This window comes from Propithecus coquereli, unplaced genomic scaffold (genome assembly GCF_000956105.1).
Source record: "Propithecus coquereli isolate 6110/MARCELLA unplaced genomic scaffold, Pcoq_1.0 Scaffold8, whole genome shotgun sequence".
NCBI classification, from domain to species: domain Eukaryota; kingdom Metazoa; phylum Chordata; class Mammalia; order Primates; family Indriidae; genus Propithecus; species Propithecus coquereli.
In genome coordinates, this window is record NW_012154173.1 from 11,842,273 (window position 1) to 11,849,034 (window position 6,762).

The following is a 6,762-nucleotide window of genomic DNA, read 5'->3' on the forward strand; positions in this document are numbered from 1 at the left end:
AGAGCTTCAAGCATGTCCATCCCCCAGATGGTGCACATCGCACTCATTTTGTATGTGTATACCCGTCCCCTCCTCCCTCCTCCCATCTGTCCCACACCCGATAAACATTATTCCTATATGTGCGCTTAGGTGTTGATCAGTTAAAACTAATTTTATGAGGAGTACATGTGGTGCTTATTTTTCCATTCTTGGGATATTTCACTTAGTAGAATTGGTTCCAGCTCTATCCAGAATAATACAAGAGGTGCTATATCACTATTGTTTCTTGTAGCTGAGTAGTACTCCATGGTATGTACACATACCACATTTTATTAATCCACTCAGGCAAGAGAAAGAAGTAAAAGGCATCCAAATTGGATAAGAGGAAGACAAATTAGTCTTGTCCACAGATGACATAGTTTTATATTTAGAAAAACCTAAAGACTTCACCAAAAAACTCTTAAGTCTAATAAACAAGCTCAGTAAAGTTGTAGGATACAAAATCAACATACAAAAATCAGTAGTGCTTCCATACACCAATAATGAACTAGATGTAAAAAATAAAAAGGAAATCCCATATACAATAGCTACAAAATAAATAAATTACCTAGGCATAAATTTAACCAAGGAAGTGAAAGACTTCTACAAGGAATATGACAAAACATTGATGAAAGAAAAGGAAGAGGACACAAACAAATGAAAAGATATCCCATGCTCATAGATTTGAAGAATTAATACTGTTTTTTTTTTTTTCAAATCGAACAGTAGATTTATTGGCTGTCTCGGTTATACAATGAAATGAAAACATCTCAACGTAGGACGTTCTCAACCTTGTTTTGGCTTCCCCTTGTCCTGAGAGACCAGCGTCAGACACAGAGGCTGACAATCAGTGGACAACAGAAGCAATCTGCTGCTACACATCTATAATGATTCATTCCACAATTTCAGGAAACTTTCTGTTTTTTTCTTTCACAGCATCTTCCTCTTTTCAAATTCCTTGTAGATGGTGGTGCCCAGCTGTGCAGGTGACATGCTGACCACAACTCCTGCACTCTGCAGCACAGAGATCTTCTCTTTAGCGCCACCTTTTCCTCCAGCAATAATCGCCCCTGCATGACCCATTCTCCTGCCCAGGGGAGCAGTTAAACCAGCAATGAAGGACACTACAGGCTTGGCATTTGGACCTGAATTATGTTGCTTCAAAAATTCTGCAGCACTTTCTTCTGCATTACCACCAATTTCACCGATCAATATGATGCCTTCTGTGGCTGAATCTTTCAGAAAGATTTCAAGGCAGTCGATAAAATCTGTTCCATTAAAAGGATCACCTCCAATACCAATGCACAAAGACTGTCCCAATCCAACTTGTGTTGTTTGGTGAACTGCTTCATAAGTCAGGGTACCAGATCTGGACACAATACCAATTCTTCCTTTCTTGTGAATATGGCCAGGCATGATGCCAATTTTGCATTCTCCAGGATTGATGATTCCAGGGCAGTTTGGCCCAATTAGTCTTGTGGTTCCCTGGCGCAGAAGTCTGTGCTTGACGCGTACCATATCCTGCTGTGGGATACCTTCAGTAATACATACAACCAAGGGTATTTCTGCCTCAACAGCTTCATTAATGGCAGCAGCAGCAAAAGGTGGAGGAACATAAATGATAGAAGCTGTTGCTCCTGTCTGTTCTTTGGCCTCCTTCACAGTATTAAAGTCCGGTAAGCCCAGATGCGTCTGGCCGCCTTTCCCTGGAGTGGTTCCTCCAACAAGTTTGGTGCCATAGTCCAATGCCTGCTGGCTATGAAAGGTGCCCTGCTTACCAGTGAAACCCTGGCAAATAACCTTCGTATTTTTATCAATACAGAGATGTTTCCGTGAAGCTATGTAGGAAGAATGCCGAATTCCATTCTGTTGCAGGAGGAAGCTGCGCGACACGAGGCGGGCGGCTGCTAGGCCCCTGCTGCCGGAGACCATGGTCGCGAAAGCAGCAGCCGTGCCAAGGGCGGCGGTCATCCGCCAATGCAAGAATTAATACTGTTAAAATGATCATACTATCCCAAAATGATCTGCAGATTTAATACAATCCCTATCAAAATACAATGACATTTTTCACAAGAATAGAAAAAAAATCCTAAAATTTGTATGTAACAAGAAAAAGCCAGAATAGCCAAAGCAATTCTGAACAAAAAGAACAAATCTGGAAGCATCACATTATCTTAACTTCAAGATATATTATAAGGCTATAGTATCCAAAATAGCATGGTATTGATATAAATACAGACACCTAGACCAATGGAACAAAATAGGGAACTCAGAAATAAAATGACATATTTACAGCTGACAGATTTTCAACAAAGATGCCAAGAACATACATTGGGGAAAGGACATCCTCTTGAATAAATGGTGCTGGGAAAACTGGATATCCACATGCAAAAGAATGAAACTAGACCGCTATCACCACACACAAAAACAACTCAAAATGGATTAAAGACTTAAACATGAGACCTGAAACTATAAAACTACTAGAATAAAACAGGGAAATATTCCAGGACATAGGTCTAGGCAAAGATTTTATGGCTAAGACCCCAGAAGCACAGAAAACAAAAACAAGTATAGATAAATGAGACTATATTAAACTAAAAAGCTTCTGCACAGCCAAGGAAACAACTCACCAAGTGATAAGACAACCTGTTGAATTGGAGAAAATATTTGCAAACGCTTCATCCAACAAGGGATTAATATCCAGAATATACAAGGAACTCAAACAATTCAATAGCAAAATCTAATAATCCCATTCAAATATAGGAAAAGCATCTAAATAGATAATTCTTAAAAGAAGACATACAAATGGCCAGCAGGTATATGAAAAAATGCTCAACATTACTAATCATCAGGAAAATGTAAATCAAACCCACAATGAGATATCATCTCACCCCAACTAGAATGGCTATTATGAAAAAGACAAAAAATAACAGATGCTGGCAAGGATGCAGAGAAAAGGGAACTCTCATACCATGTTGATGGGAATGTAAATTAGTACAGCCACTATGGAAAACAGTATGAAGATTTGTCTAAAAACAGTATGGAGGTTTCTCAAAAAACCAAAACTACAATGTGATCCAGCAATCCCTCTACTGGGTATTCATCCAAAGGAAAAGAAATTAGTATATCAAAGGAACACATGCATCCCCATGTTTATTGCAGCACTATTCACAATAACTAAGTCATGGAATCAACCTACGTGTCCATCAATAGATGAATGAAAAAAAGAAAATATGGTATATTTACACAATGGAATACTATTTGGCCATTAAAAAGAATGAAATCATGTCATCTGCAGCAACATGGGTAGAACTAGAGGTCATTATGTTAAGTGAAATAAACCAGGCACAGAAAGACAAATTTCTCAAGTTCTCGTTCATGTGTGGGAGCTAAAAACATTGATCTCATAAAGGTAGAGAATAAAACAATGGATACCAGAGGCTGGGAAGGATGTGGGAATGGGGGCTGGGGGGAACGAAAAGAGATTGTTTAAGAGGTACTGCTGCGATTTGGATATTGTCGGTCCGCCAAAATTCATGTGGAAATTTGATCCCTAATGTTGGAGGTAGGCCTATGGAAGGTATTTGGGTTACAAGGGCAGTTCCCTCATGAATAGATTAATTTCCTTCCTGAATAGGAGGCGAGTGAATCCTCACTCTGTTAGTTCCTGCAAGAGGTGGTTGTTAAAAAGAGCCTGGTACCACATCCCCCTTGTTTCCTCTCTCATCATGTGATCTCTACACATGACAGTTCCCTCTCACTTTCTGCCATGAGTGGAAACAACCAGATAACCTCTCCAGAATTTGAGCAGATGCTGGCACCATGCTTCTTGTATAGCCTGAATAACCATGAGCCAAATTAACCTCTTTTCTTTATAAATTACCCAGTCTCAGGTATTCCTTTATAGCTACACTAAATAGACTAAGACAGGTACTAACATATAGTTAGACAGAAGGTATAAATTCTAATGTTCAAGAGTAGAGTAAGGTGACTATAATTAACAACAATGTATTATGTATTTCAAAACAGCTAGAAGCAAGGACTTGAAATATTCTCAACACATTGAAACGATAAATGCTCGAAGTGATGGTTATCCTAAACACCCCCTACTTGATCATTACACATTCTATGCATGTAACAAAATATTGCATGTACTCTATAAATATGTACAAATATTATGTATCATTTAAAAACTAGCTATTGTTTCCCATACATCTCATTATACAGAGAGAAATTAGATTTTTATGATGATGATTTTGGGTTCTATTCACTCCTTGACTAGAATGACGTTCATTGACAGAAGTGATACCACTGAATTATCGTCACAGTATGTGAACTTTAAATTATTTTTCCAGAAGTGTTAAAGGATTTTCTTTGTGTCCCACTCTCTCTAGAGTGGTCCTTTTGAATGATGGCTATTGTTGGCAAATCAAGAAGTTATGCAGTGTTACAGATACAGCCTGTGATTATGGAACAGTTTTTCTAATGTAGAATGACCTAGGCCATATGGGAATTGAACTTTGGCCTCATTAGTTCCATGTTTCCAACTAGCTCAGCTAACTATACCAGGCAGGCAGCACCTTGCAGATTTTGAACTCTGGAAAATGTGTACTTGTCAAATCGCTGGGAAAGGATTTGGAACATAATGGAACATAACCATTATTTCTATTAGTCCAAGAATTAGACCTATACAGGTACTGAAAAATCTAGTCCTAATCTAAAACTTTATCTTAGGTTTATACTGGCACATGGTTGGCATTCAATAAATACCCTCTGAGTTGACTGATCACTGAGGCTAAATTCCTAAGCACATATAATAAAAACAGTAACCTGCCTAAAGATCAGAATAACAGTAAGGTATGTCAGTATTTTATATGACTTTGCCTGGCCAGTTAAGAACCAGGTGTTCAAAGCTTTAACTATTACTACATATATGGTTCAGGCAAGATTTTTATATGTGCTTCCCTGAAGGTAAAGTACTTAGCCTTCTGAGTCAACTTTATGGCCCCTTTCTGCTTTCACCTTAATGGATAACATCCGTCCACAAATTTGTAGCATCAGTGAGCTCAAATAATGACTGTTGAGAATTCCATTCCTATTTGAAGGTTAAGACATTTTAAACTTCATCTCAAAGTGTGGCTTAATCTAAAAGTTAATCAACCTCAACCTTAGAGATTTAACAAAAACATAAAAGAATAGCTCTGAGACCAACCTGTGTTCTCCTAAAGACTCTAAAGGAAAGTGAAGAGGTTGATCTCTTTATTGGATCCAGCACGAGAGGCAGCTACTCAACTGACTTGCTGGTTTGAGCCTCTGTCAGCTGCAACAGGGAGAAAAGCTTTTCCAGTCAGCTGGCTTGTGAAGAAATTAAGAATATAATCCTAAACATTTTGGTCTTCCTAATACTTATAGATCAATTCTTTCGGGAAACACCAACATTAAGAACTAGATTTCCTTAGTGTTCCCCTGCAGGCTCTTTTTCCTGCTTACAAAGCAGGATAAGCACACTGGTGAATCACTTCCAAGGACTTTGCTAAAATTCTACAGACCCTAAGCCTCTTAACCAACCGGATCCTTCCTTGTTTGTTCCTATCTATAAAATACCTTATTGATTGCACCTGGAGGTATAGATAGTAGTTAAAAAAAAGAAAAAAGAAAATATTTCTTCCTTGGATCTTATGTAGGAAAAAAAGTTATATTCTCAATTTTAGAAAGCGAGTGCAGAGAAAAAACATTATGTGGTCTCACCAGAAACGCTAGGTGGAATGGAGCTGTCAGCTACAGATCTCAATGATATTCAGTTTTCTATGCCTTTTTGTTCCTAAACTATTCAATAGAGCCATGTAGTTTTATTGATATCTTGTGTTTTTATTCTCAAATGGGCATGTTTTAATTAGAAAACATGATCTGAAAATTTAAAATCTATTTTCCAAGAAGTTTTAGTTTTCCAAGAAGTTTTCCAACCTAAATTTCATTCATAAAAAGGCTAATTTGTGTCATCTTTTACGGTTTCTTTTATTTAGAAAATCATCTCCTTTTTCCCTGTTCTTATCCTATTGTCTAACATATACTTTCCCATCCTTGCTAATTTTGGCTGATTTTTTATACCTTTACAGCTCTGCTTATTTTTCAAACACTGAGTACTTACTATGTGCCAGGCCTGTGCTAGGGGCTGGGAAATCAAATATATCCATGCCATGATCTCTGCCTTTATGAAACTCATTTCCTACTGCTCAGATAATGTGTTACCCCCACTATTCATAACCTGGGTTAATCCAGCTTTCTTTATATCAGGTATACCATTAAACATATATTTCAGAATTTATTCTTCCAAGCCAAAACTTCTTTGACTCTCACACAATTGTAGGGCAGGTATCCAATGTCTCGGTTACACCACATCTTGGAAGAGCCTTTCTTTTCAAACTGTTAGATTTGAACAGCACTTTCTTTTTCCAATCCTTTTTTTCTTTTTTTTTTTTTATTTCAGCATATTATGGGGGTACAGATGTTTAGGTTATGTATGTTGCCCTTGCCCCCCCTTCTCCCCCTAAGTACGAGTTTCAAATATGTCCATCCTTTGGGTGGTGCACATTGCACTCTTTGTGTATGCATATACCCGTCCCCTCCTCCCCCTCCCCCCTGCCCGACATCCAATAGATGTTATTCTTATATGTGCACTTATGTGTTGATCAGTTAATACCAATTTGATGGTGAGTACATGTGGTGCTTGTCTTTCCATTCTTG

At 38.0% G+C, this 6,762-nt stretch overlaps 1 pseudogene across 1 annotated transcript; it reads right to left on the minus strand.

Moving 5' to 3' along the window:
- Positions 1-730: 730 nt before the first annotated feature.
- On the minus strand, positions 731-1,992 carry LOC105825377 (annotated as a pseudogene). Its single transcript, XR_001138260.1, has one exon. The product of XR_001138260.1 is annotated as a succinyl-CoA ligase [ADP/GDP-forming] subunit alpha, mitochondrial pseudogene (transcript).
- Positions 1,993-6,762: the final 4,770 nt, after the last annotated feature.